Source organism: Giraffa tippelskirchi, chromosome 14, assembly GCF_054371585.1.
Source record: "Giraffa tippelskirchi isolate mGirTip1 chromosome 14, T2T-mGirTip1v1.2.pri, whole genome shotgun sequence".
NCBI classification, from domain to species: domain Eukaryota; kingdom Metazoa; phylum Chordata; class Mammalia; order Artiodactyla; family Giraffidae; genus Giraffa; species Giraffa tippelskirchi.
In genome coordinates, this window is record NC_137288.1 from 17,722,060 (window position 1) to 17,749,881 (window position 27,822).

Genomic DNA, 27,822 nt, shown 5'->3' on the forward strand with positions numbered 1-27,822 from the left:
AAATACAATATGCTTTGCTTTCATAATTATGTTTATATTTACATCAGTTCAGTTCAGTTCAGTCGCTCAGTCATGTCCGACTCTTTGCGACCCCATGAATCGCAGCACACCAGGCCTCCCTGTTCATCACCAACTCCCAGAGTTTACGCAAATCCATGTCCATCGAGTCGATGATGCCATCCAGCCATCTCATCCTCTGTCGTCCCCTTCTCCTCCTGCCCCCAATCCTTCCCAGCATTAGGGTCTTTTCCAATGAGTCAACTCTTCGCATCAGGTAGCCAAAGTATTGGAGTTTCAGCTTCAACATCAGTCCTTCCAATCAACACCCAGGACTGATCTCCTTTAGGATGGACTGGTTGTATCTCCTTGCAGTCCAAGGGACTCTCAAGAGTCTTCTCCAACACCACAGTTCAAAAGCATCAATTCTTCGGCACTTAGCTTTCTTCAGTGTCCAACTCTCACATCCATACATGACTACTGGAAAAACCATAGCCTTGACTAGACGGACCTTTGTTGGCAAAGTAATGTCTCTGCTTTTTAATATTCTGTCTAGCTTGGTCATAACTTTCCTTCCAAGGAGTAAGCGTCTTTTAATTTCATGGCTGCAATCACCATCTGCAGTGATTACATATGCCCTTTTAAATCTGAATCACAGAATTCTAATGTGGGTGAATTTATTTAGTTCTGGCTTCTCATTTTTCAGATGAGTTAAGGCCCAGAGAAGTTAGGTGACTTGCCAAAGGTCACACAGCTAGTCACAGCAAAGTCAGGGCAAGAGGCCATTCCTTCCATCTCTCTCCTTCAGGTGCCAGGCTGTCTCTCTTCACAACTGTGATGTTGGTCCTTCTCTAAATGACCAGAAGAGCAAGGAAGTGGGGCACACTTGAGAAAAAATTACTTGTAATATAATACATAGGAAGATACATTGTCTTTCAGACCATTAAATCCCTTTTGTGCACAAGAGACCAAGACCATTGATAATGACCCTGACAGTTTTTTAATAGCAACCTTATTGAGATATACCTCACATGTCACGTAACTCACTTATTTAAGCTGTACATTCCGTGTCCATGCAGTATTTAAATGTACATTCGGTACATTTTGTCATGTACACAGTGGAGTGCAGCCATCACCTCTGTCTGGAACCCCAACTTGTTCACCACCCATCAGCATCCCCTCCCCTTTTCTCCCAAATCCCCACCCCTGGCAATCCCTCATCCACTTTCTATGGATTTGCCTATTCTAGATGTTTCGTGAGAGTGGAATCGTACGCTATGTGGCCTTTGGTGCCTGGCCTCCCCCACGCATCATAGGCTGCTCAGAGGAACATCCAGGCTATAGTGTGAATGTCAGCTTCATTCCCTTTTCATGGCTGGATAGTGTTTCGTTGTGTTTTTATAACACATACTGTTTATCCATTCATTGATGAAACACCTTTGACTGTTCCCCCCTTTTTGGCTGTTATGAGTAATGTGAATATGCACGTGGAATGACTGGGTCATAGTAACTCTGTGTTTAACCTTTGGAGGGACTGCCTGGCTGTTTTCCAAAGTGACTGCATCATTTTACATTCCCACCAGCAATGAGGATTCACTGCATCCTTGCCTATACTTGCTATTATCTGTCTTTTCGTTTTAGCTATCACGATGGGTACGACATGGTATCTCATTGTGGTTTTGATTGGCATTTCCCTAATGTCTACTGAGGTTGTGCATCTTTTGTGTTTCTTGGTCATTTGCATACTTTCTTTGGAGAAATATTTAGTCATATTCCTTGCCCATTTTTAAATAGGGTTATTGATCTTTGAATTACTGAGTTGTCAGCCTTCCTTACATATACCATACACAGGTCCGTTATCAGTATGATATATGATTTACAAATATTTTCTTTCATTCTGTGATTTCTTTTCATTTTTTTGATAGTGTCTGTTGTCATTGTGATTGGATCTAATTTGTCTGTTTTCGCTTTTGCATGTGGTGTCATATCTAAGAAGACTGCCCATACTCTAGTTCATGATGATTTAATACATATTTTCTTCTGAGAGTTTTATAGTTTCAGCACTTATACTTAGGTCTATGACCCATTTTGAGTTAATTTTGGAGTACACTTAAGGAAGGAGTCTGCCTTCATTCTTTAGAGTGTTCATATCCAATTGTCCCACCACCGTTTGTTGAAAAGATCCTGACGTTTTTAATATGAAGCAGGGAAGCACAGCTTTTGGATGATTCTAATAAAATGTTTTTTTTCCGTTTGTTTGGGTTTGTTTTTGGCTGCGCCACTCAGCTTCCGGGATCTTCATTCCCCTTCTTGGGATTGAACTCAGGCCCCAGCTGTGAAAGCACAGAGTCTTAACAACTGGATGGCCAGGGAACTCCCTCCAACAAAATGGTAAAGGAAGAGAATGTAGATCTGAAGTAGGAACAATACTGCAGTGGTCACACATGATTCATATCCATTGTAATAAATCTGGGGGTAGTGTAAAGAAAATGTAAAAAAACTTTAACTAATCGGTCTTCTTGGGGAAGGAAATGGCAATCCATTCCAGTGTTCTTGCCTGGAAAATCCCATGGACAGAGGAGCCTGGTGAGCTAAGTCCATGGGGTCACAAAGAGTCAGATAAATTGGTCCTATTCTTAGCGTTCCTGGAGCCTGTGACTCTGCTGTTGGAGACCTTCTGTAGGCAGCTGGTAGAATCCCCACAGTTTGGACCCAGTCTCACTTCCATGTTTGATGTCTTCCTTTTCCACATGTGTCCTTCCAAGAAAGGGTCTCATTCTTTCTAGTTCTCAGCCCAAGGCCTCATCAAGACATGGCTGGACACTCTCTTGGCGTTTGCACTTCCGTGAATGACCTGGGGGGAAAAGAACACGCGGAAGGACTAAGTGAACACTTGTCAGTGGTTGAGCTTGGAGCCTCATGGCAGACACTTGGGGAAGAGAGCTTGCCCAAGTCCTCCTAGCAGGAGATGCAGGTTGGTCCTGATCTGAAGGAGAAACATGATCAGCAACTCTTTATACAGAAAAAAAGGCAGGGTTTGGGTGGGTATGTGTGTATTTTTCAAATGGTCAGGCTAACCTGGAGAGTTTTTACTTCAAATTGGTTTTCACTATTAGTCTGCACCCTGGACTTGATCATTTCCTCAGTGCTTGTGGGCAGCCAAAAGAAGGAACTTGTTCTCTTCTTTCACATGGAGACTCTTCCCCAAACAGTCTGGTGGGAGAGATTTTTCCAGGTTGTTGAATGACCGTCTATGGATGTTTACGTCTTTGAAGCCAGGGAGCACTGAACCAAAGTATTCCACAGTTCATTGCGGTGCATCCATGCAGTTGGATTCTGTGTGTATGTCATGACATGGATGATGTCATGATATGTGGCTGAAGTTAAACAGTAAGTGTGGAACTATATGTGCTACAACATCTTTTTTTGTAAAATACATATCCATCTTCCTGACCCAGGGATCGAACCTGGGTCTCTCGCACTGCAGACAGATTCTTTACCGTCTAAGCCACCAGGGAAGACCATATATATAGTGAGAAACGTATTTGCCTGTTTGTAGTTAATAGGGTTAATCCTAGGCATTGGCATTTGGATAAAGGAGGGGGTGGGGAGCTAATCTTTTTACTATATATGCCTACATATGTTTGAATATTTTATTTCAAATGAACATCTCTTATTTTTGTAATTTAAAAATTAAAACTTTTAAGTGAGCCAACTCCATAAAACCATTTAATCTTATGCACTTAAAATAGATCTGACTTTATTTCCAAATTCTCCTGTAATTACTTATTTATTTAAGGTTGCTACTTATTCTTTAAGACAAATTTGGTAACTTATGTTCCTTAAAAATTTTTGGAAAAAATTTTTTCTTTTGAATTGTTAAATTTATTGATATAAACACATTATTCTTCTATAATTAAAATTATTTTCATATTTTTTATTCCTAATGGTTGATTATGTGTATTTTCTCTGTTTCTTGATTAGACTTGCCACTTTTTATCTGTTAATTATTTTAGTTTTTCTGTTGAACTCAATTACTGATTACTATTATTTTTATCTACCTCATTAAGTTGTTTGACTTTTACTCTTTTTCTTCTACTTTTTTAAGATTGATTTTATTTCATTTTTTTAGACAGCTTCCTGAGTTCATGTAGTTTATAATAAATGTATTCCTATTCAAGACTTTGATATGCAGAGTTCTTTTTTTTCTAAGTAGTTAGAATTTCCAACTGGTTTTTCTTTTAAAAATATTTAAATTTATATTATATAACCTATTTTAAATTTTTGCTCAATTTTTTTGTTACTTTTTTATACTAGGTAGTTGGCTATCTCTGTATCGTCAAAGTTGTTTGCATATGGCTCAGAAAAATGCCTGTATGATTTCTGCACTTTGGAATTTATCTGCAGTTTTCCCTGGCTTTTTTTTTTATCTTCTTTTTTAAAATGACTGTTTCCTAACTATTTGAAGAGAGGGTATCTTCTCCCTTCATTAGCTACAACATTCCATATTAGCTCAACCTTATGAATTGTGTCATTCTCAACTATTTTTGTTTCTTCACCTGGTGATTTCTGTTAGATGTGTGTTAAGTCCTTTAACATAACTGATGATTTATCTATTTTCTTGATATTTCTTAGTGCTTGCTTTATGGTGTTAGGTATCTAAATGTCCATGACTTTAATCTTCCTGTAACTTTTACCAGTTTGAACTATCCGTTTTATTTCTTCTCATCATAAATTCTATTTTATCTGCTGTTTCTATTATTACATTTAATTCATGTTTATTAATACTTGCTGGATGTCCATTCTTTCATACTTCTTGTTTTGTTTTATAGTTGTCTCTCATGAATAGCATATAACTAAATCTTAGACTCTCACTTCTCATTTATTTTTCAATCTTAATATAAACCCTTTTTACTCTGTGTATTTTCTGTTTATCACGATTTCTCCAAATTCCTGTTAGTTTTTAGCAAATTTTCCTCCTTTTGATTCCTTTTCAAGTTGTTACTCCTAAATTTTGAACCCATATATGAATGCTTCTTTTTTCTGTCCAACACAAACAAAAATCTTAACATGTTTTTTCCTTTATTTTTTTGCCATGCTGCATGGCTTACAAGAGCTTAGTTCCTCAACCAGTGATTGAACCTGAACCCGGCAGTGAAAGCCCCGAGTCCTAACCACTGCACTGCCAGGGCGCTCCCAGCAAGTGTTCTTAAATCTGTCTCCCCTGGTCTTGACATTTGGGGAGATTATTATTCCAGATAGGTTTTTTATATTTTTTACAATCAACACTTACCTTAATGTAGTAACATGTTTTATTTCTGGTTTCTTTGGGCATCCCTGCTTCTCTCCCCTCTCTCCTTTCAAACTTTTTTTTTTTTTTTTTAATTTCCTTTAGTCTGTGGTTCAGAAGAATCCAGCCCTGAGGTTGGCCAAAGCTTGGTGAGAGGAAAACATACAGCTCCAATTCTACATTTTGGGGGGATGTTCATTAGGGAGGTAGCAGGGATATCCACAGAATGAGGTGCAAGGGGTAGAGTGAGCGTCAGGATGGGTCTCGGGCCTGAAGGACAGAGGGACAAACGCTGGGGCGGGTGGCCCAGCAGCCAGGAGGTGCAGAGCCTCAGGACGGGCCTTTGGAGAAGAGGTCCCTGGGCTCGCTGGGTGCAGAGCAGCCGGCAGAGCCCGGGCTGGTGCTCCCACACCAGCACTAAGCCGATGTGTCCACGGCTGCGTCCGCTCCAGTGGCCGCACCGCCAGGAGCCGACGGTGTTCCAAAAGCCTGGGGCCTTGTGTGTCCTCAGCCTCCAGAACCCTGTCGTCACTTCTTCCGACACCTCTGAGTCCCGTCAAACACACTCATCAGGACCACAGAGATAGAGAGACCTTGGCCTGGACCCCAACGCCCTTCCACGTGGGATCTCACCGCCAGCCTCTCCCATGGCAGCCGCTCCCAGGTCTCTGAATCCGACGGCCCGGCGAGGTCTGACCCCTTCGGCCCTTCGCTCTTCTCCAGGCGGCCCCTCCCGCCCCCAGACAACACTCTGCAGGCCTTTCTCTCTCCTTCGCAGTGTTCTTTCTGGACCCTCAGCTTCTGCCCAACCTCAGGATTTTGATTTTCAAGTTTGGTGAGAACTTAGCTCTAAATGGATTTCTCTGCCACTAAATCTTCCTTCTCACAGGATCAGTCATCTTTAGGAACATATCTGATCGTGTCCTTCTGTTGTTGAAAGGGCTTTGGTGGCCGCCCAGCGCCCTGAGTGAAGTCCACCTTCCTTCTGCAGTCGGCATGAAATGGGCCTTTACAGCTTGCATGTGGTTTTACTGGTATTGTGTGTGTTTCAAGTCAGCTGTTCCTGTGTTTCACTAGTCTCTTGAACTTTGTTGAACATCATTCATTTTTTTTTTCTTTTCCTTTTTGAAGAGTGTTCAGGTTATTATCATGCGTGGCACTGACACTGGTGGAGAGAGTTGACTATCCAGGAATTATTCCAAATTTGCAGCTCATCACTGACTGCCATATTTTGCAAGAAAAGCTTATCTAGAGAAAGAATCACCACTCTTATCAAAATGTCTCTGTGTCCAGTTTAGAAACTATAGAGAATACAACAAGGACATGTGTGCCCAGTTACTCACATCGTATCTGACTCTTTGCAACCCCATGGACTGTAGTCCACCAGGTTCCTCTGTCCAAGGGTTTGTTTTTTTTTTTTAAGGCAAGAATACTGGAGTGGGTTGCCATTTCCTTTTCCAGGAGTTCTTCCTGACCCAGGGATCAAACCCGTCTCCTGCACTGGCGGGAGGATTCAGTCACCTGGGAAGCCCAGAACAAGGATATTATTCTGCCCTAAACTTTTGTAACAGGGCAGGGCGACACAACTGGAGGGAACTCTTTCCTGTGTACGTGGGACGAATGGATTCCAAGAGCTCTACTCTTAGACACATGACTCTTAAACACATTATTTGAATTCAGAACAATTCTGCTTCTAAATGACTGTACCGCAAAGAAACATAACCACTTTGCTATGAGTTTTCAAGTTTTAAGGGAGTTAATAGTTGTGAGTCATTTCACTTTGCCACTGTGAGAAGAATTAAACTAAAGGGAATAAACTTTACAAAATGTAGCATGTGCAGTTATTGTAAGTCCACAGACAAACTCTCTGCTTCTACCTCAGAAGGAATATGATGGTCTTCTCTTCTGATCACAGCTGGTGTGGGGACCACAGACTCAACAACATGCCTCGGTCGCTGGAAGATTTGACATCCCACAATAAACACTCTCATTTTTTTTTCAACTGTAAAGAATCATCTATAATTCATGGTTCCTACCTTCTTGTCTATGGCATTCTCTACCTGTTAACTCTTGAATTCGAAGGTAGGTATCTTCACACATGAAAGAGAGCAGTCATGAGGTTTTTATGACTTCATTTGAACATGGGCAAGACTAATAAATACGAAATTCCCATCACATTTTGGAAACAAGTGTTTTGTGCAGTGTTTATTGAGCAAAATTTTGTTTTTTACTTGGTTTCTATATTTTTTCTCCAAGTATTAGACGACCAAACTTTTTACAGTCCCTTGTGTAGATGTTCAGTGTTTATTCCCTGTTGGTTAATCAAGACTAAAATAGTACTGAAATGAATAAGTCGTGTGTTCACACCATCAACTTCCCTGTAATTTTGCACAGCAAGGAAGGGTGAAGTCAGGCAGCACAATGATGTGTCATGGGGCAGAGAGACATTGATTCCATTATAGCTTCTTCCAGCGCAGACTTGAGTTTTCGGAATCCTTTGGTGGTGTTGAGATTGAAAGGAAATTTCATCGAATGTTCATTTTGAGGTAACTGTAAGCACATCTTTGCATTCAAAAATAAGATAAAAATATAAGATGAAATGTAACAGTTATCTATATAATACTTTACAGATACAAGTATTTTTTTTTCCATTAGGCTTTTTTTGTATTGCTCTAAAAAAATGTCTTTTACCATGAGAAATATTACTAAAATCATGTTTTAGTGATGTGTCCTAATGAATACAAGGCCTAGGATGGAAGTTTATGATCAGTTTGCCTAAAAGTTATTTCTGTGCTTCAATCTAGAAAGCCCCAACATAAACAACTAGATAAGCTCAGTTTCAAAAATAAACTCAAAAAGGTGTAGGGGAGGAGTTGAAAAGTGGAATATTGTTTTCTGCCCTGTAAATATGGGATAATGTATTTTTTTTTTTAAAGACATGACATATAGAAAACCATTTCATTTTTAAGGACTGCTTTATTTTTGCCTCCACCCCACTTTACTGAAGTATGACGAAGTCGAGCGAAAAAGAAAAAGCCAGAAGCTGCTCTGTTGCCCACTTCAGCTGCACAACGGGGAGACCCCTGCTGAATGGCGGCCCCTCCTTTCTGAATTTCCTCGCTTTTGTAAATTTGTCAGTCTGTCCATGAACCTTGTTTGAACAGAGTTTGGTACTTAATGGACGACTGTATTGTATTGTAACTCACAGTGCAACACATCTTTTCTGTATTTATTTTAAATAAAGGCTTTCTAGAAACCAAAGGGCTTAAGCCGTAGGAAATAAAGAAGAAAGTGTGCGTCGTGTTACTCAAATGCCCCAGAAGTTTCTGCCAACCCAGGACCGTGGGGAGGCCTGGCTGGCTGCAGGAAGCAGGGCTGGGTAGTTCAGAGTTTGCCAGGGAGAAGCCAGTGCTGACAAGTTCTGCAGCCAGAGGGTCTGTGGCCCCAGGGAATCTGATCCTTTCTCTGCCCAGGGAGTGGGCAAGGAGCCTGGAGGGGGTGGAGCCTACGTTTCCCAACAAGTGGAAAACCTCTAGATCAGGTATTGAATGGAAGCGTTTCTTAAACATTTGCAGTTTAGGGTTTAAATCCAAGATTTGGCTAGGCTCAACTATACCAGTGGAATTTTATGAAGACAAACAAGAGTTTGAAAATCAACGAGGGTGGGGTTACTAGATGCAAAACTATACATATAGAATGGATAACTAACAAGGTCCTACTGCATAGCACAGGGAGCTATATCCAATATTCCGGGATAATCTATAATGGAAAATACTATGAAAAAGAATATATAAACACACATATATATGTGTGTGTGCTCAGTCGCTCAGTCATGTCTGACTCTTTGCAATCCCATGGACTGCAGCCTGCCAGGCTCCTCTATCCATGGGGTTTTCCAGGCAAGAATACTGGAGTGGGGTGCCGCTTCTTTCTCGAGGGGATCTTCCTATTCTAGGGATTGAACCCAAGTCTCCTGCATCTCCTCCATTGGCAGGTGGATTCTTTATAAAGCCATATAAAACTGAATCACTTGGCTGTACCGCAGAAATTAACACAACATTGCAAATCAACTGTACTTCAACAATAACAAAAAAATAAAATGACTTGGACAATTGAAAGAAAAAAAGGAAAATCAATGAGGAAAAATCAAATGGTCCTAGAAATGATCCCCTTTCCAAAAGTATTAATACAGTTTGGGATAACATTTCTGAGGTCTTCAGCTATTTTAAAACAATGTATTAAAGGGATGTATACTTTATAATATTGATTACATCAGCAGGTGTATGATGAGGAAGAACATGCATATTCAGAAAAGAACTTACATTTGTCTGCATGAATACACTATTAAAACAATTTCAAGTGATCGCACATTTTTCTTGTTCCTGATAACTTGATGTGGAATTCCCACTTTGTATATCAGGTAATTCATGTAAATTCTTCCTAAATTATAGGTTGATAGTTTCACCTCCAAAATACAGTGAGGAACACTGTCCAGATTTTTTTTGTTGTTTGGTAAAACTATTGTTGGGAATGCAGTCCATTACAGACTGAAATCTCTTCTTTTTGAGAGAGTGTAGGAGAAATTTTACTCAGATGCAAGTATTAGGACATAATGTTTTTCGGTGGAAAAACGGACTTCTCATTTTTTAGATTGTGCAAATCTTGTGAAGAATAGTATCCTCTCTCTGTGTTGGGCGCTAGGAAGCTCCACCTTAGAATCCTCTGTGGAGTCACTGAGGCCGTGTGCTCTGGCTGGTGGGTGGGTGAGTGATGCTGTCCCAGCTGCTGCCTTCCCGCCCTCTCCCTGGGCTCCTCGGCCCTCCCAGCTGGGTGGGGTCACGAACTCTGAACATGAGCATCTGTGAAATGGGACCATAGTGGCGCCTACCTCTTGGGGCTCTTGTGAGGATTAAAAGACGTAAAATGTAAGTTCCTATGTGGTAAATATTCTTTTTAAATGATCACTTAATCTAGTATTTGGCTTAGAGTAGGGAATGTGGAATGAACGAGGGAAGGAAGGCACTGTTGTGACAAACCAGAATTTAAAAATTTTTTAACTTCTGTCATCATGTGCTTTCAATGATGACTGCCTACCTGAAATATTTTTAAAGTGGTTCATTGTGTAAGATGTCTCAGCGATCTGACATGACTCCCCCACGTCCCCACTTGACCCGATCACCAGGGTGCTGCTGTGAAGAACAAAAGCTTTTTGGTGGCTCAGTGAGTACAGGTTAGTGGTTCAATACGAGATTAAACCACTTGTCTCTCTCAAATATTTCGTCTTGGCCCCCAGGTTAAAATGAATGCCATGGGTTCTCTCTCTACTGGGAGGCATACCAAAACACCTCCGTGCACCCTAGAACTGAATATCGGCTCACAGCCGGGCACTGAGGCCCCCCGAGACACGCAGGTGCCCTGGTTCCAACCCCAGAAAGACAGACCCTCTTAACCAGTGGTTTTCCTTCAAGCCAGAAGCCTGGTTGCCTTCATGAACTCATCTCAGGTGCCTGGTATATCAACTGCACTGTTCCTTTTTATTGGTTTTAATTTTGAATTTTCTGATTTTTAATGTGCTTCCTCCATTTTAAGGAGGACATAGTCTGGTTATAAGTCATCAGTCAACCACGAAAATACTAACCAGCGAGTAGTTAACTTCAGTTCAGCCTCAGGTTTGCTCTGTGTAGTTTCCGCTGCATGGGTTTGCGTTTGGTAAGAAGATGCAGCTTCCTTTCGTATTTATCTTGAAACTTCTAAGGAGGCAAAGACAAGCAAAGACAGCCAGATAAGAGAAGATACATTTTCGAGAATGGTTATTGTTGAGATTATAGTCATTTGGTTAATCGGTTTATTTGGCAGAGTTCTTGCCCACCTGCATATATACACTACATTTTTTATAACAAAGGCAGAATTGCACCTAGTTACATGCTACGTCATGGATGGACCTTGAGGATGCTATGCTCAATGAAATAAGCCTGACACAAAAGGACAGATGGTGTGAGATCCCACTTTCAGGAGGTTCCCTAGAGTGGTCGAATTCATAGACACAGAAAGCAGAAGGGTGCTGGCCCGGGGCTGCAGGGAGAGGAGTAGGGAGTGGTTGATGGGGACAGTTTCAGTTTTAAAAGATAAAGAATGTCCTGGAGATGGATGGTGGTGTGGTGATGGTTATTCAGCACTGCGAATGTATTTAATGCCTTTGAATCGAACGCCTAAAAATAGACACAGCAAAATTTTATGTCTATTTTATGCAATAAAAAGTCACTTAAAAAAATTGTACCCAGGTCTCCTCATCAAGAAAATGTCTTGACTTGTTAATTATAACATTGACTCATTCATATCCTGACAGCTCCCTTTCTTACTGTGCTGGTTCTAATACCGTCGACTACGTAAATGCCGAATTCTGCTTTCCTTCAAACTGTACCCTGTGAAGTGCCCGATGAGACCTCAGGCAAAGGTTTCTGAGCATTTGTTCCCACCTTGGTCTCATTACAAGTGCATCTGACTACCCACCAAAGAGATGTTGCAGCTTCCCGTATTTTATTTTTGGTTCTCTTAGAAAAGTTTGCATCAACGTGCATATGCAATCAGTGATGCATGGGGAAACATAATGAGATTTGGGGGCAGAGAAAGTAAATGGTTTTGCTGCTGTAAGAACATCTGATGTTAATAACAACCTATCTGTTAAGTCATTAACATACTGTGGGGATTATAAGAGGTGCCGAGGAAAACACTCTCTCCCTTCTCTAACATGGGAAATCTTTCCCAAGAAGGGGTCCTCCCTGAACTTGTCTTTCCTCCAGTGAAGACTGCTCTGCGGCCTACTTCCTTTCCTTCCATGAAGACATGCCGTCAGAAACCACATCTGGGGAGTTCTGTATCAGCTCTTCTGCAGCCAGCTGCTGCCGAGACCCTCGATTCAAGCTGAAACGAGGAGCAGTTCTGAGGGCCCTCCACCTGCCGGGAATTCCTGATGGAGTCATCCCAAGCTGCAAACTGTGAGACAACAGGCCTGCGAGTCCCTGCGACTGTGAGTGTATCTGCCACGATGCTTTGGCCTCCACTGTGGATCTGCACGAACACCGTGACCAGAAGTTATTAACGACATCTGTGTGGGTCACCAAAATAGGTGCCCAAAGTAAAAGAGAACCTGTGTTGCAATAAGAATAGGATTAGGGGGTCATCGTGGAGTTTTCCTCTGAGCAGGAAACCAGGACAGTTTGTTTCAACAGCCGATTCCCTGAGAAGGCTAGGGTTTCTGGCGTGGGGGGAGATAAGGAAGGCTTTCTCTGTACATGCATCTGGGTCCTTTTTGCACAGATCTGGAAGAGATGACTGGCTGATTATCAAACTATTGAGAAATTCAGGTAGGCACCTTAAAAAGGTGCCTTCAGGCTTGGAGAGATGAAGAAATCATCACAAAAGTCTTTCAAACAACAGGCAGGTTTTCACCATGACCAACTAAGCCCAGACAGACTGACCCCAAATTCTTAAAGTTACATAAAAATGGTCCCAGAGAAAGCAGCTCAGTGAGAAGCTGGGAGAACCTGGGCAAGGATCACATTAGAGATAATGGTGTGTGTGTGTGTGTATGTGTGTGTTTAGGAGAAATGTATAGTGTCTATTTCACTACTACAGTATTCATCACCTTCCAGAGAATTAAAATTTAAAAATCAACTGAAATCATTTTCGACACCAAGATGAAAAATACTCTGTTGGTCAGGTTCAGATTCCAGCAGGCTGAAACCATTTTGTAAGGACTATTTAGAATATAATCACAACTTCGCCTCCCATCAGGGCACGGGATCACCATATGCTGAATTCCATACTGAACCACTCATGCTGATGGGCTGTTTTCTCTTCCTCCATAATCTAAACACAGAGTTGTAATCTCTGAGTCCCCAGGTTCTACGAAAGGGAAAGATTTCAGGAAAAAACAGCAAGTTAGGATTGCACTAATGTTTTCCATTTATACGTGAAATTGTTACCTATTCCAAACAGTATGAAAGCAGGCAGCATATGTACTGTTCTTAAAACAGCCTTTATTGAGGACTACTGGTTGACAATTTATATCAGATACATCTCTAATCCACTCTGAAATCTGTAAAGTTAAGTTAGTTCAGACAGCTAAAGGTTATTCCTGGTCTTAGGTACACAATGTCACTGTCCTTTCTCAGATATAATTTAGAAAATCCCAAGAAATTCATGCAGAGACTTAACATTAAATATTCATTAATAAGTAGTGCACTTAAATTTTTGAGCATGCATATTTAATAAATATTTTTAGTGTGTCTTAGATTTCATACTATCGTTTAGACAGTTTCACTTCCAGCTTTCAGACAGACAAGGCCTTTTAGAAGATTCTCTTTTTTTTGTATCTGTTTGTTTTTCACTTTTAAGTATTTAGTGGAGTCTCTTAGGAACCTTTCGGATCTAAATGTTCAACAGTCACACACCATTGCTTAACTTACCCAGACAAGCAATTAAACACCGTTTCATTAAAATGCCATTTTCCTTAGCTTGAAGGAACAGAGCCCCAAATCCTGTACAAATAATTCACTGGACAGTAACAAGAGAAAATAAGCATTTTCCTCCATTTATTTCACTAACCAGAATTCTTATTTGTTATAAAATTATAAATAACCAATATATATCAAAACATGAGTCCATTTAACTTGCTGACTTCTTTCCACCCAAATATTCTAAATTACTTAGACATTTCAAAATGAACTTCTCTTGGGGGATTTCACGGAGCTACACTTTGTGCAGAAACAGTTCTTAATCTTTGGTGGGGACTTTAAATATTTGAAGATATTAAACAGTTGACATTTTGACAGCGTCAAGTATGTTACAGAAGTGGTATGAGAACTCAGATATTTTGTTTTTATGCCATTTTTTAGATCGTGTGTTGACAAACAGACAGTACTGTAAACACACTGGGCTCGAGGATGGCGTTCTCAACAGTAACAAAACCGTCCTGGCCCTCAAGCTGCCATTTTCCAGGATGTACCTCCTGCCTCTCAAGTTACGTTCTCAGATTCTGCATGCATTGTAGAGAAGCAGGGAGAAAGGAAATGTCTTAAAAGCACAGTATCAATATTATTGCAGAATCCGCGTGGCCCTGAGTGAAATCATATCTGAGTGATAAGCGGGTGAGAGAAAGAAGGCAAGTCAGGAAAATCACAATTTTATGAGGAGGAGTGTGGAAGTTTTGCTCACTGACTGTTGGTCTAACTTGTCAATTTTCCACACATGGAAGTTATTATTGCAATCCTGTTGTCTTAAACAGACCCAAGGATTTTCACCGTGGACTCATATCCATTTCAAAATAGGACAAAAAAAATATTAAAGATTCCAGTATGCAAATTCTAGTCTCTTTGTGTGTCCACACACAGATATGTGTGACATTAGTATCCGTGTCATCAGTTCCAATGCATGACACCTTTATTTGTGCATGTTGACTCTGCATTATAAAGAATGGTGGGTACTTCAATACTTTTCTGTGAATCGGACTTAAATCTGATTGACCAAGAATACATCGCACTTAGGCATTCAGGCTGAAAGCAGAAGAACTGTCAACGACCTTCGGCAAGCCCGCTCTCAGAGTTAGTGCAGATCATTAATCATTATTTTATAAACAGGGATCCTTCTCTCGAAGCTTCTCAACCCTCTTGCTCCCTCCCTGTCTCTCCCCCCTGCCCCAGCCCCTTCCAGCGTGGAAACACACGCACATGCACACACATCACACACGCATGCAGGCTGCACTCACATTGCACACACGCAGAATGGCCCCTGGCTGAGCGTCCAGCTTTGCAGGCACAAGCCCCTCCCTTGGCGCCCGTCCGGAGTAGTTTCTGTTGCAAATGCCCTAAGTTGGAGAGGGCCCCGAGCTGCAGCAGGCGGTTACGTTAGCGAACGTTAGGCACCGAGAGAAATGCCACGGCGGAAGGTAACGCCTGGACTGAGGTGCGGCCTCCCCCGAGAGCGCCGTCCGGGTCCTGGATGGAACCCATGTCCACCGCGGATCGTCACTAGGTCAGCGGAACACTGCCAGAAGCCCGGTGGGCGAGGGCTGCCTCACCCCGCGCCCCGATCTACGTCACCGCGGGCTCGGGGTGGGGGGCTCCGGCTGCCAGAGCCTCCCCCGGCCTTCTCCCCGCCTTCCCCTCCATCTGTCCGCTCCCGCCCCTTCTCCTTCTGCACCACCCCTCCCCCCAGCCCATGGAAGCTTTCTGGGGTCAAACTGGAATTTCTATTCCCAGACTTAACTTAGTGCAACTAACTATGGCCCACGGAGAGGAGTAGTTGAGATGAGAAAATGGAGTTTGAAATACAAAAATCACACTGGAACTTTTCAAGAATTTAAGGAAAAAAAAGTGATATTTTAAAACTGATACCCAGCAGAACGCTAGTTCTGAAGTCTTCCCAGTGGGACCGCATCTTGATCTGCTGTTAATCTGCAAAGACTCTGCGCCTGGACTCCCCTAAGCGCCTTTAGCAGGAAGTTAGGTGAAACGCACACCCTGAGCAGTTGGTAAAGCACGCGCGGCTGGGACCACCGGAAGGATATCCGAGTATAAATCTGGATTCGAGGCTTAGCGCTCAGGTGCCCGAGTCGGCTGGAAATGCATCCCCAGCACGCCTGCACGTATGGATGCGTGCTCGTGTGTGTATCCGTGTGTGCGCGTCAACAGCTTCCCCTAACTGGATCTGCGGCAGCACTGGCCCTCGGGAAGCAGGGGCGACAACTAGCCGCTAGGATCGTGATTCAGTGCTATTAGGGGAAGAATTATCTGTGTCTGAGTCATCGCGAGCCTCCAGACTTTCCCCGCAGTGTGGCAGAACTTTGTGCTGATGAGACAATAGTGGAGCGTGTGCGTTTCCTACAGGGCAGACCATTCCGGTGCTGGGGGAAGCCTCGGGCCTGCGCCCGGCTGCTGGGGCCCGGCCCCCTCCCCGCGCCGCGTAGCCCCCGGAGCCCGGCCAGCGCCGGGGTCCCCGCGGGGCGGGCGTATCCCGGGCGCGCGCGAGCAGCGCGGGGAGGGGGCCGGGCGCGTGGCGGGCCCCGCGCGCCCTCGCGCGTCCCCCGCGCCCGGGCGCAGCTGGCGCGGTCGGTCTAGTGCAGCGCTCGGCTCCGCGCCTCGGGCGCTCGGCTTCACCTTCAGAGGCGCTGGGCGTGCGCGTCCTTCTCCCCCGGTCTCCGCCTCCCCTGCAAGGTAGGGGCTGCGGTGGGGGCGCGGCGGGGCCGGCGGGGGCGGGGGGCGCGGGGACCAGGCCTCGACGTGTGGGGGACCCGGCGTGCGCCGCGGGGGTGGGGGGCGCCGGGGAGGGGCTCCGGGGCGCGGGGAGGGCTGCTCGCTTCCCCGGTGGGTAGTTGCTCCGCTCCGCAATTCCGGGAGAGGGAAGATGCAACTTCAGGCGGCCGGGCGAGCGCCGGAGAGGTGGCTTTTACCGCAGTGGAGGGGCGGGGTGGGGGCCGGAGGGGAGCGCGGAGGAGGCGCTGGCTTTGTACACTTCGTCAAAGGCGACGCGGGAGGAGGGGAGCTCGGATGTGCTCTCCATCCATTAGGAGACAAAGAGCAAATTGCCTTACTTTAAAGTAAAACGCTCCGGCTAATGAAGGTGGGTGATGGGGTTGCGGGGCCCGAGGAGCCGCTTCAGTTATTAAGGGTTCGGCGGATGGGGTCGATGCCTGTGGGCACCGAGCGCAGCTGCCTCGGGGACAGGTTTGCGGGAGGGGCGTCGCTTTGCCTCCCCCTCCCCTGGCTCCCTGCCCGTCAGCTGGGAGCGCAGAAGTGACCCTACTGTTAAAAGAAGTGAGAGCTCTGAAGGGAAGTTAGGGCAGAGGTGGGGGTGGGGGCGAGGGTTCTTGCAATGACTCTGAGGAGCGGTGGGGAGGGGGTCTGGCAGGAGGGGGCTCCTCGGAGATGCACCCAGCTTGCCAAGGGTGGGAGCAGGGGTGGGGATGGTACTGATCTCGATTTACACCCGGGCATACACTAGGAATGAATACTTGGGGTGTGTGTATTTGGGCAGGGGAGGGTCGAAAAAGCGCCTGGTCTGCCATTTCCAGGGAGAGCTAACCTACTGAAGAGTTAACGATCAGTATTTAGATTAAACCGCCTCGTCAAGTTTTAAAGGAACTTTGTATGAATAAGTTTGTTAAAAGCCAGCCGAACTGGGTATTTAAAACAGTGGTTCGTGGAGGAGGGTTGGTGTGCGGTGACAATCAGCGGTGGTGGGCTGGGGGGCCAGTGGACCCCTGCTATCAGGGACCAGGGAGATTGAGCCTTTTACCCGAAAAATGTGGGTCTATTCGTCAGCCCCTGTTATTATCGGCGTTAACAAGCTCCCCGCTGCAGAACCGGATCTGACCAGGAGCTTCTGGGTTGTGTGTCTGTATCCTACTCATTCCGCTGGGCTTATTGATAAAGAAGTAATTGGTCTCCGGGTGTGCAGAGATCAACTTGCTCAGCCCTCTTTTTAAAATATATTCATCCTGTGCCTTATTTAATCCAGATGCACAAAAAGCCATTTGCTGCTGCATTGTTGGTTTACATTTTTTGAAAAGGCGACTGGTGTAACCTGTGGAATTTGAAATGCAAATAAAAGCTCGTGGGAGTTGAGGCAGAACAAATCAGCATTTATAAAGTGAAAAAGATTTAATGTCTCTGAAATCATTGCGGAGGAAAAAAAAAACGGGAGGGGGGAGTGCTTTTTCAGGGAGTGAATTGTGACGTCAGGTCTTTTTGGAAAAGATTTTATTTTTAAGGTCTGAAACCCGGGTATGTAAAGTGCTTACAGGAAAAACAGATTACAAGATTAACATCTGTTAACATGATCGTTTATCTCCAGCCAAAAATAGGTCAGTTCTTTCTTAAGGAAACACTATGACTGGCGCATGCTTAAATAATAAAATTAAAATAATGAATTCATAAATTAGGACCGGCGATGGTGATACTCTGACCTGTGAAGAACATTTTTTAATTTCGAGAACAGTGAAAGGTCAAAGTCCCTTTTGGGAGTTGAGCTCAACTTCACCCCGCGTCCACTACCCGCCCCCCCCCATGACCCCTCCTTTTCAAGGCTAGCTTCCTCTCCGCCCCCACCCCGATTGCTAATTTTCCCTTTCATCCATTGTGGAAGTATAAAATATATTTAAATAGATATTGTTTGACGCCCCCGTCGTTAAAGAAGGCAAACTCTCGGCGCAGATGGCTAACTTTCAGAGCTCGGCTGTTGTTTTACCAATAAATGAAACGGTAGGCACGGGGGGAAAAAAGGAAACAGCCTTGCAAAGTCTCCCTGCCCCCTGGGTGTGAGTGACGGCTCTCCTGGCCAATCCGCAGCGGCTTTCTCCATCCCGGAGGTAATTTGGGGTGTGAGTGTGTACGCGCGCGCGCGTGCATGCGCCCATGTGTCTGCACACTGTTAAGTCGGACCAGCCCCGTGCATCCGCAGGCTCCGGATTTGCACAGTTGTGAGCTGTAGACGTGGACACGCTTTTATCCGAGTCTGTACAGCTAGGTAGGCACGCAGCAGTCTCTCCTCTGAGTGTCCTGTAAAGAATGGGCATCAGAGGTGCTTTCAGAGTCAAGGCGAAACCTGCAGAAGGGGAAGCCAAGGAGTGATGTGATTGTGCTTCTCAGAGATTATCGAAATGTGTAGTTCCTCCCGTCTCGTTCCCACGCGACAGGCGCGCCCCGCTTCTTGGGGTTGGAGTGTTGGAGCCCACTCGCCCGGCGATAAGCGTAGCGAGATCGGGAATTGTTGAAACTGGTGTTCACTGTAAAAGTGAAGGGCAGCGTGTACCTTCCAACTTCAGATTTTATTTTCTCCCTGGCAGTTGATACTCCGTCCGTGGCAGAGCTAGAATGCGACCAGTTCACGGTCAGGGAAAGTTCCGCTGCCCACCCGACTTAAGAAAGCGCAGCGCTGGCGGTGCGCCCGCGCACAATGCGCACATTCCCGCGCGGAGAGCGTCCCGGGCCGGCCTGCGTTTCCTGCGGTTTAGCCCGGCACCTACTTTCCTCGGAATATGAGTGGTGGTGGCGTGTGGAAGTGTGCGGGCCGGACTGGCCGCGCAGCATCTGCTCAGTGTTGGAGTCGCGGCGGTGCTGCGGGGAACGGGTTAAGGCCCTACTCCTGCCCCCTCCTTCCCGGAGACCTTCCCTGGGAGGGACCTGCGCCCTGGCCTGGTCCACGCACGGTGTAGCCGGCTGCGGGGACGCGCAGCGGTCACCCGGACGGTCCATAGGCGATCCCGGGCGACAAGATCCTATCTGGGCGACGAGGTGGTGTCCAGCCCCGCGCCCCCCGCCCGGGCCGTTCCCGACCCCTAATCAGAGTACGACTCGGTTCTGCCCCCCGCCCCCCATCTCCGTGAGCTCGCGGATGGAGGAATGGGTAGCAGGGGGAGGTGTCGCTGGATTAAATCATTCCTGTTTCTTCTCCTCCTGGGGTGCGGCGCGGGGACCGGGCGAGGGCGGGGGCGCTTACCTGCCCGCCCCGGGGGCGGGGGCGGGGGCGGCGGCCGCGCGCGGCCTGGCTCACTGTGGGAGGGCCGGGGGCGGGGCGGGGCGGGGGGAGGGCCCGGCCTGCGCCCCCGCCCCCCGGCGCCCGCCCCCCGCCCCCGTCATGTGGAGCGGACGTCACACGCCTGCACTGTAACCCAAGAAGTGAAAGAGACGGGGACCCACGGCCCAACTTCGCACCGTAACAAAGGCGGGGGTCCGTGCGGGCCGGAGGGGGTCTAGATGGGGAGGGATCGGGCTCGCCGGAGAGAGTGGGGGATGGAGCTGGAGGTGGGGCCGCCCTGGGGAGGAGATGTTGGGGGGCGCTTGGCCGGGGCGTGAGGGCCTGGTCTGGGAGTGGGGTCCTGGCTGGGGCGGGGGGAGGGGGGCCCCGGGCGGGGGTCCACGGAGAACGGGGCAGTGGGGGCCGGGGCGGGGGTCCGCGGGGAACAGGGCAGTGGGGGCCGGGGCGTGGGTCCACGCGGAAAGGGGCAGTGGGGGCCGGGGCGAGGGTCTGCGGGGGGCAGGGGAGTGAGGGCCCGGACTGGGGTGTGCTGGGGACGGGGCAGTGGGGGTCCGGGCTGAGGTCTGCCCCGGGCCCTAGCGGCGTGGGGTGTGCGCGGCGGCGCGGACCGCGCTCCAGGGGCCCCGGCGCCGCCGAGGCCAGGTAATTGGTTTCTATTTTAAACTTCACTTTGTCCTGGCGGAGGTGGGGCGGTGGGAAAGGCGTGGCCCCCGGGCGATTACATAAGGGTTCGTACCTGATCCGGTCCGGGCGGGGGGCCGCGCGCGGCTTTGGGCGCGAGGGGCTGGTGGGCACCCGGCCCGGGCGTCCCGGTGCGGGGCTGCCGCGCGTGGAGTTGCTGCGCCCTGCCTGTGGGACCTGGTGCGTGTCGGCCGTGGGGGGCCCGCTGCACCCCACGCTGGGACTGAAAGCCCCAGGGGCCGGGGGCCGGGCCTGCCGGCGGGGTCCACCGCGTAACAAAGGGCAGGGCTGTGGGACCCTGGGCCGCGCGCGGCGCTGACCTAAGGGCAAGTCACAAAAGTCTCAATTGAACGTGCAACAGAAAGGCATTTCCCCCGTGAATCTGCCCTTAGTCTCCAGTCTTGATTAAAGATGATTTAAACATTGAGGTGCTCCCACCCGGTGACTGTGTGAGACAAACCATTAAAAGACTGACCGGAGGAGATTCAAGGGTGGTTATTCTCCCAACAGGATCTTCTCCGGATTATTATTCCTGCCTCCCTATTAATACGATTGGAGTATTTTGGTTGAGCAATGTAAGTGCTGCTTTAGGGAACTCGGCGTGCCTGCTATTCGGTAGGGTCTTTCTGCTGCTGCGCAAAAAAGAGCTGATTTTATCATTTGTTTGTTCCTTCATTTTCTCTGGCATTCTTTGATTGTGGCGTCAAAATAGCTGTGTATTTATATTTATACAGACCGGCCAGAATTAAGTGCCCCGCAAGCCACTGCTGCGCAGCCTTCTCTGTGTGTGAAGTGGGCGGGGCGGAGCTGGCCCGGGTCTGAGGGCTCCGGTCCGGGAGAGGGACAGACAGTTCCTTGAGAGCAGCTCCCAGCTCCCCTGAATGGGCCCTGGGAGACCCTGAGTTCTGAACCAGACTCCAGTATTTTGGTAATGGAATTCGAAGTTTGATGTGTTAAGATAAAAATAGATCGTGTCTGATATTTTTCTTAGTTCATTAGTAGGGCTTTGTTTTGTGTAACTTGCCAATTTGAATATAATGAAACGCTTAAAGCATGTTAACATTCTTAAAAAAAAATCCCAAGGGATGTGCCCTCAAACTCACAGAGAAGAATGAGGGAAGTCTCTAAAATGAAACAGAACAGTCTCGGAGCCTGTTTGGTAGGTAAAGGAGAGGAGTGCTGCTTCTTTTTATTTCTGAAAGCTGTTGTTGGTCAGAGCAGTCTTTCCAAATGGCTTAATATACTGAAACTTACTCAATCAAGAACTTTTAAGGTTTGGATGTGTAATTGATATTAGTCACTGATGACCCAAGAGTCATTTTCATCACCAGTCTTAATCCCATTGTTAATTTGTAAAGGACCTTTAAAGTTGACTAATTTAGAGATTAAAGTTTTCTTGGGGCTGTGAAGTCCCACATGTCTGACTTTGTAACATGTTCCACAGACCAACCCAGGATGAATTAAATGGGCGATGTTTGTGAAAACAGGTCGATGCTGAAATCGCCTTGTCTCCATTTCCATGAATTAAACTTTAACTTCACTTACCTTACCTGCTCCTTCTTGAAGATATCTGAGTCTTACAGGTGGAGCATTTGGTGTGGAGATTAAGTTTAGCAACAATTACATAAAAAAGAAAAGGAGACTTCTTTAAAGAAGAACTCCGAGTGGGGTAAGCTCTAACAGATGGTTTTCAGCCTTGCTAAATAGGGAAAAATGATAATGTGACCTAGGAATTTAAGGAGAATTTAGTCATGGATAGTTCTTGAAAAACCAGTACTTGGTTTATTGGGTCATTGTGGATTTTTATTTCTTCATTTTCCAGGATACGTATTGGTCTTATTCATAAGTTACCAGAATGGCTCTTTTATAAAGAATTTTGTGAGAATGCCTGTAAGTCTGGCCAGAGATTGTGTTTCGAGTTTCAACTGCATTATACCTTAATGGCATAGAAATAGGAAACTGAAACAGAAGCTGATTCCGTTCAGTGGGAAGGAGCTTGTCCAAATGTGTGTGCTTTCCTTTGATAATATGTTTGTTTTCAAGGTTCAGGATACTACACTCTTTTGGTTTTTATTGCATTTTCAACATTGGTGTTAGTTATATCGTTAAAAGTGGTATTTTGCTTATAATGTAATTAGATTTCTAACTGAATAAAGCAACTCTTGTGCAGGAAACACATAACTTTTTCACTGGTGTTGATGGCCACATTTAGCTGGAGACGGCTAAATTTTCTCAGTAACAGGCATAGATTTTGGCAGAAGGAATAGAACTAATGAAGAAAGCAGAAGAAAGTGAAATGATTTTGATCAGATATCTGCAGTCGTAAATATTTGAACACAGAAGTAGCATTCCTTCTTCAGAAGGAGATACTATAGGTGCTGTAAGTGTTTCCACATTTAAGCTCTTGGAGGAGTTATTCTGACACAATTCTTTAAAAAATGCATCCCTTTGCTTTCCTAACCCCTCCCCCTCAAAAGTTCTAGAGGATGTGGGAAATGTTTCTTTTAACTCTCTTCTTGCTGAATGCTGTTGGGAGAATACTAGCGGGTCCCTGTGCTGCCCTGGCCATCTGCGCTGTGTACCTCTCAGTGTACTTACAGCAGAGCTAGCGCCCAGCACGTGGACCTTGCTTGGCTTGCTTAGCACTGGGCAACTTTGATCTTCTCCAGAATTCTGAATGTCTAAATAGGAAAAATTCATTGCATCACTGTCGTTAGCTACCAGATCCTTACTCTCTTGGTAGGAAACCACATCTCACTTGGCTTTGCATCTTGCAAGTGAATAGCAGCATCAGGATGTGGCTTCCTTCTGCAGTCTGATCGGAAAGTGCGGAGACCGGCTAGCAGGATGGAGCTTTGGGATGGCAGATGTGAATGTGGGGTGAGGGTGTGCATCCCTGGGCACCTGGAGTTTGGGTACCAGCAATTTTTTGACTGGTCGCTGGGCTTGGCGCTCACTGGTGGCGTGAGTCACTCGTGAGACTGTGGCCCTCTTCTCCTTCCTGTCCCCTCCTTGGGGATGTCACCCCTGACCTTTTCCAGCTGATGACCAGCAGTATGTTGGCAGCGGTCTGTTTGGGATTAAATGAGCCTTGGGACCATGAGAGTGACAGCATTTTTCAGATTCAAGCCTTGGTGTCCCTTCTCTCTGCCTCCAGGAACAAGTGAATTTTGGGGAGGGGGGAGGGGAGACCTTTGCCCTGAGTGAGATTCCCTCCCCACCAGAGTGAGTGTGGGGGCACTGATTTATTTTTGGACTCCAGCTGTGAATAACTTGCAGTTTACAGAAATGCTGGCAAATTGTCACAAGCCCATTTTAAGAGAGGAATCCCATCAAATGTTTATTTATGAAGAATTTCTTAATAAAACTAACCTTATGGGAAGAATAAGGAAAAACTTCCACTGTAAATTTGAGATGTCTTACCCAGTTCTTTAGAAAGCATCTTTATTTTAAAATTAATTTTCTTCAAGAGAGGGCTATTTTAGGGTTACCACTTAAATAGCTATCGGAGGAATACACATACAGGCCCCATAAATGCATTACTTGTAAGTGAGAGTTACACTCTCTGCCAAGGTGTATCAAGTGTGTTTTAGACGGATTGGTCAGAAGGAGCAGTTGCAACTGTCTGTTTGGTGTGTTCTTTATCCCTCGCATCTGGCTACATGTGATTTGGGCAGCTGCAGCTTCTCTTTCCAGAGCTAATGCTGGTTGTCATGTTTATGTCCAGAATGAACTGTTTTCCAGCAGCATATATCGGAATCGTAACAAAGTGTAATTTTTGTGGCTCTCGACATCCCTTAAAAGTAGTTTTCCAAAAGAGAGCTGATGTTAGTCTTCGATCCAAATAGCACTGAAAATCACAAAGCAGAAGTAATAAGAAATGCAACTCTTTTTAGAACCCAAACATGTAAATACGTGTAAAATGATGAGTCAAGTACCACCACAGAGCGTCGAAAAAATCAATTCAAAAAGCAACTCCATTGCGTGTAGGTAGATTTTCCTGTGTATTTCAAATATGTGTTCATTCTGGTAGGTTTTCTTTTTCTTTCTGTTCTGTTGTGGTTGATGATGTTTTGCAGTCAGGAATTTAATCAAGTCGTTACGTTCTGAAAACAGACTTGAAGAAATACGTATTACACGTGACCTGAAGTTCAGACACTTCCTCAGTGGAGGGTTGAAAGGAGACCTAATGTATTTCACTTTCAAGAGGAAAGTGAGCTGGTGCTTTCCCCCTGCAGAACCAGGTAGGCTTGCCTCTCAGCGTTTCTGGCACCCGGGGGACTGCTGTTGTCAGCTCAGCCCTCGGATGCAGCTGTCTTGTTCTTTTCTTGCTCACTCAGGAGATGGGGAGCATAGGCTAACATGTGGTGTTAGCTTTCACGACGTAGTTCAAGGGAGACTGAAACATTGAGGTTCTCTGGTAAAGCTCTAATTTTCTCTTAGGCAGTCAGAATTAAAAAAGAAACCCTTTCCCAGCATTATTTGATCTCACTCGAAAAACCCTCCCTCGGCAACTCTTCCCCTGTGAAAGGAAAGGATATTTGTTTAGGGATTTTTGTCCTTTGTCTCAGAGAAGGGCAACATGTGCCCGTGTTTGCCATATGGCACTGTTTAACCTATGTTGCTCCGACTGACGGGGCTGCGTGAGGCGCTGATTCCTTTCAACATTCCAGAACGTTCTCTGAAAGTGGGGACAGTGGAGGATGCATCCAGAGTTGTGCTGAGAGGCTGTTCCTGTCTTCCACAGCTTCTTGTTTGGTTGGTATTTGAGGGCTGTGAGCAAGTGTCGCTTTTCTTTTTTTTTCCTGAAATAAGTTTTGTGGGAAAAGAGTTTGACATTAAATGTTGGCTGATTGTGTTGATTCAGGAAGACACACAGCCCCATGTGAGTAGTTAAAACTTCTGCTGGTTGTAAATGGGCTGAAAGTTGGGCTGGTGAGATAGGATTTTCACTGTTTAGTTCCTGATTATTCTGGTGACTTTAACCTAGAGCTAAAAAATATGTGTTATTTTCCTTTTTAAAGAATTAGCTCTGTTTTTTGTTTTTTTTAATTGGATGGACGAACCCTTGAACAGATGGGTGATCTTAACGTATAGTTTAAACTTTTGTGGCTGCTTTTGTTCTGGGATTATCTAAAGGCAAATCTGTGATGTTTTCACTGAAGAGTTTGTTTTATTTACACATGTTATTTTGAATGTTTAGGTAGACATGTAAGTGATCACCAGCTTCTCTGTTACATGCTGCATCTCTGGAATGTACTGATGTGGGCATGGATGAAGAGTATGCCTCCATTTTTGGGGGGGGATGTTTCTATTAAGATATAATTGACATTTAATGTCGTATGAGTTTAAGGTATGCAATATTTTGGTTTGATACTTTAATTGAAGTATGGTTTACAATACATCTAGGTATCAGGTGTACAACATAGTAATTGGATATTTTTATGGATTATACTCCACATAAAGTTATTATAAAAGATTGACTACATTCCCTGTGCTGTGCATTATGTCCTTGTGTCTTGTTTATCCTCTGCCTATTAAGAGGTACTTTCTGCCTCTTAATTCCCTTCACCCATCTTGCCCTTCCCCCACTCCTCTTGCCCAGAAACTACTAGGTTGTTGATGTAACTGTGAGTCGGTTTCTGTTCTTATTTATTTACTTTTAATTGGAGGATGGTTCCTTCACAATGCTGTGTTGGTTTCTGCCATACATCAGCATGAATCAGCCATTGGTATACACATGGCCTCTTTCTTTTGACCCTCCCTCCCACCCTCCAGGTCATCACAGAGCTGCGGGTTGAGCTCCCTGTGCTATATACAGCACCTTCCCACTAACTATTTTACACATGTAATGTATATGTTCCAGTGCGACTCTGCCTCTGTTTTTAAGGTCCCATATGGCTGCAGAGTTGCCCATCAAAGCTTCTGTGTCTCTAGACAGTTTCTTGGTGAGTCAGTCTCCTCAGCTTTAATCATACTGTGTTCCCCGTTTTAAGGAAAGAAGTGAACACATTACATTCACCCATGTGTGTGTTGCCTGTAAAGTGCAGGTGGGCACGTGAGGATGGGAGGGTGGTGCTGGGTACCAGTCAGGGAGTCAGACTGATGAGAACCACGCAGGTGGGCACGTGAGGATGGGAGGGTGGTGCTGGGTGCCACTCAGGGAGTCAGACTGATGAGAACCACGCAGGTGGGCACTTAAGGATGGGAGGGCGGGGCCAGGTACTGCTCAGGGAGTCTGAGTGATGTGAAGCACTCAGGTGGGTATGTGAGGCTGGGAGGGTGGGCCGGGTACTGCTCAGGAAGCCTGAGTGATGTGAACTGTGCAGGTGGGCACGTGAGGATGGAAGGTGGGGCCAGGTACCGCTCAGGGAGTCTGAGTGATGTGAACGAAGGCTGCTTTGGCTGACACATAATTCATATTGACACCATCAGTGATCCAGGGAGATTTCTGTGCCAGTTTGAGAAAATATCATCATTCACATTGGTGATCATAGTCCCAGCAGATTTAGACTCATCACTCCAAAGCTTTCTGTGTCTTTAGCGTGACCATTAGCATAATGGTGATAATTTGTTCCTTTGACTCACACTGAACATAATTGAAATCAGTGTTATTGTGATGAGCACAGCACAGCCCAGGTGCTGAAGTGGCTTCCTTAGCTCAGAAATGGGATTTTTACTTTTTAAAACAAGAGGCGAGGATAATGATCTCATTCCTAAAAACAAAAACCAGACCTCTTAAGTAAATAACTGAATTCCTAATGTAAAAATACTTGCCATAGCAACGTAAACTTGGGACAATTCTGTAGAGTCATGGGATTAGTGGTTTAGTGGTAGGATTAAAATTGGCCTCAGTAAATTACCCTGGTGACAGAAAAGCAGAGTCTGTTAATGGTTTTACAGGAAGATTGGCTTATCAGTTATTTTCTAGGTTGATGGAAGATTATGGGCTGCTTAAAATTTGAACTTGACAAAGGAAGGTTAATTTTCCTAACAGCTCTGATACACTTGAAAGTATCTGTAGGGACTGGTTAAAAAAAGAAGATGCTGCAGTTAGAATTTGGGATTTATTTTGTGCGTGTGGGTGTCAGTTGATGGACGGCCCACTGTTTGTTTAGCTGCGAATGTTCAGGGCTGTTGAGAGTGTGTATTTCAGCCAGCGGTTAAAGGAGGTCTTCCCAGTGTCCATGGAAATAGTAGACTATTTTGGAAAGTGTGCAAGCTCTTTGGGGCCACAAAGGCAGCATTTAGACGCGTACCGAGCTGCACGTTCGTGGCCCAAGCAGGCTGCGGTGGCTCACTGCCGCCCGCGTGCTTGC

At 45.7% G+C, this 27,822-nt stretch overlaps 1 protein-coding gene and 2 long non-coding RNA genes across 9 annotated transcripts in view; 1 reads left to right on the forward strand and 2 right to left on the reverse strand.

Annotated features, from left to right (window-relative positions):
• Positions 1–7,464: 7,464 nt before the first annotated feature.
• Positions 7,465–20,728, reverse strand: LOC145534929 (uncharacterized). Of its 2 annotated transcripts, none has more exons than XR_014075083.1 (4): positions 20,559–20,728; positions 10,926–11,037; positions 10,382–10,473; positions 7,465–7,849 (listed from the first exon to the last, which is right to left on the reverse strand). It is a non-coding gene; the product is annotated as an uncharacterized LOC145534929 (long non-coding RNA). The 2 variants fall into 2 exon arrangements; XR_014075084.1 differs by having other exon boundaries at positions 10,382–10,476.
• ZNF516 (zinc finger protein 516) overlaps positions 16,324–27,822 on the forward strand; it is a 96,767-nt gene continuing 85,268 nt past the window's right edge. For 3 of the 6 annotated variants that reach the window (XM_081563324.1, XM_081563331.1, XM_081563329.1), the window contains exon 1: positions 19,887–20,014. The gene's annotated coding sequence lies outside the window, so the exon portion shown is untranslated. Of the gene's footprint in view, positions 16,501–19,886; positions 20,015–20,320; positions 20,465–20,950; positions 21,079–27,822 lie in introns of those variants that run through there. The other 3 variants (XM_081563325.1, XM_081563326.1, XM_081563330.1) reach the window with 3 other exon arrangements.
• On the reverse strand, positions 18,506–19,445 carry LOC145534930 (uncharacterized). The gene is made up of 2 exons (XR_014075085.1): positions 19,311–19,445; positions 18,506–18,843 (listed from the first exon to the last, which is right to left on the reverse strand). It is a non-coding gene; the product is annotated as an uncharacterized LOC145534930 (long non-coding RNA).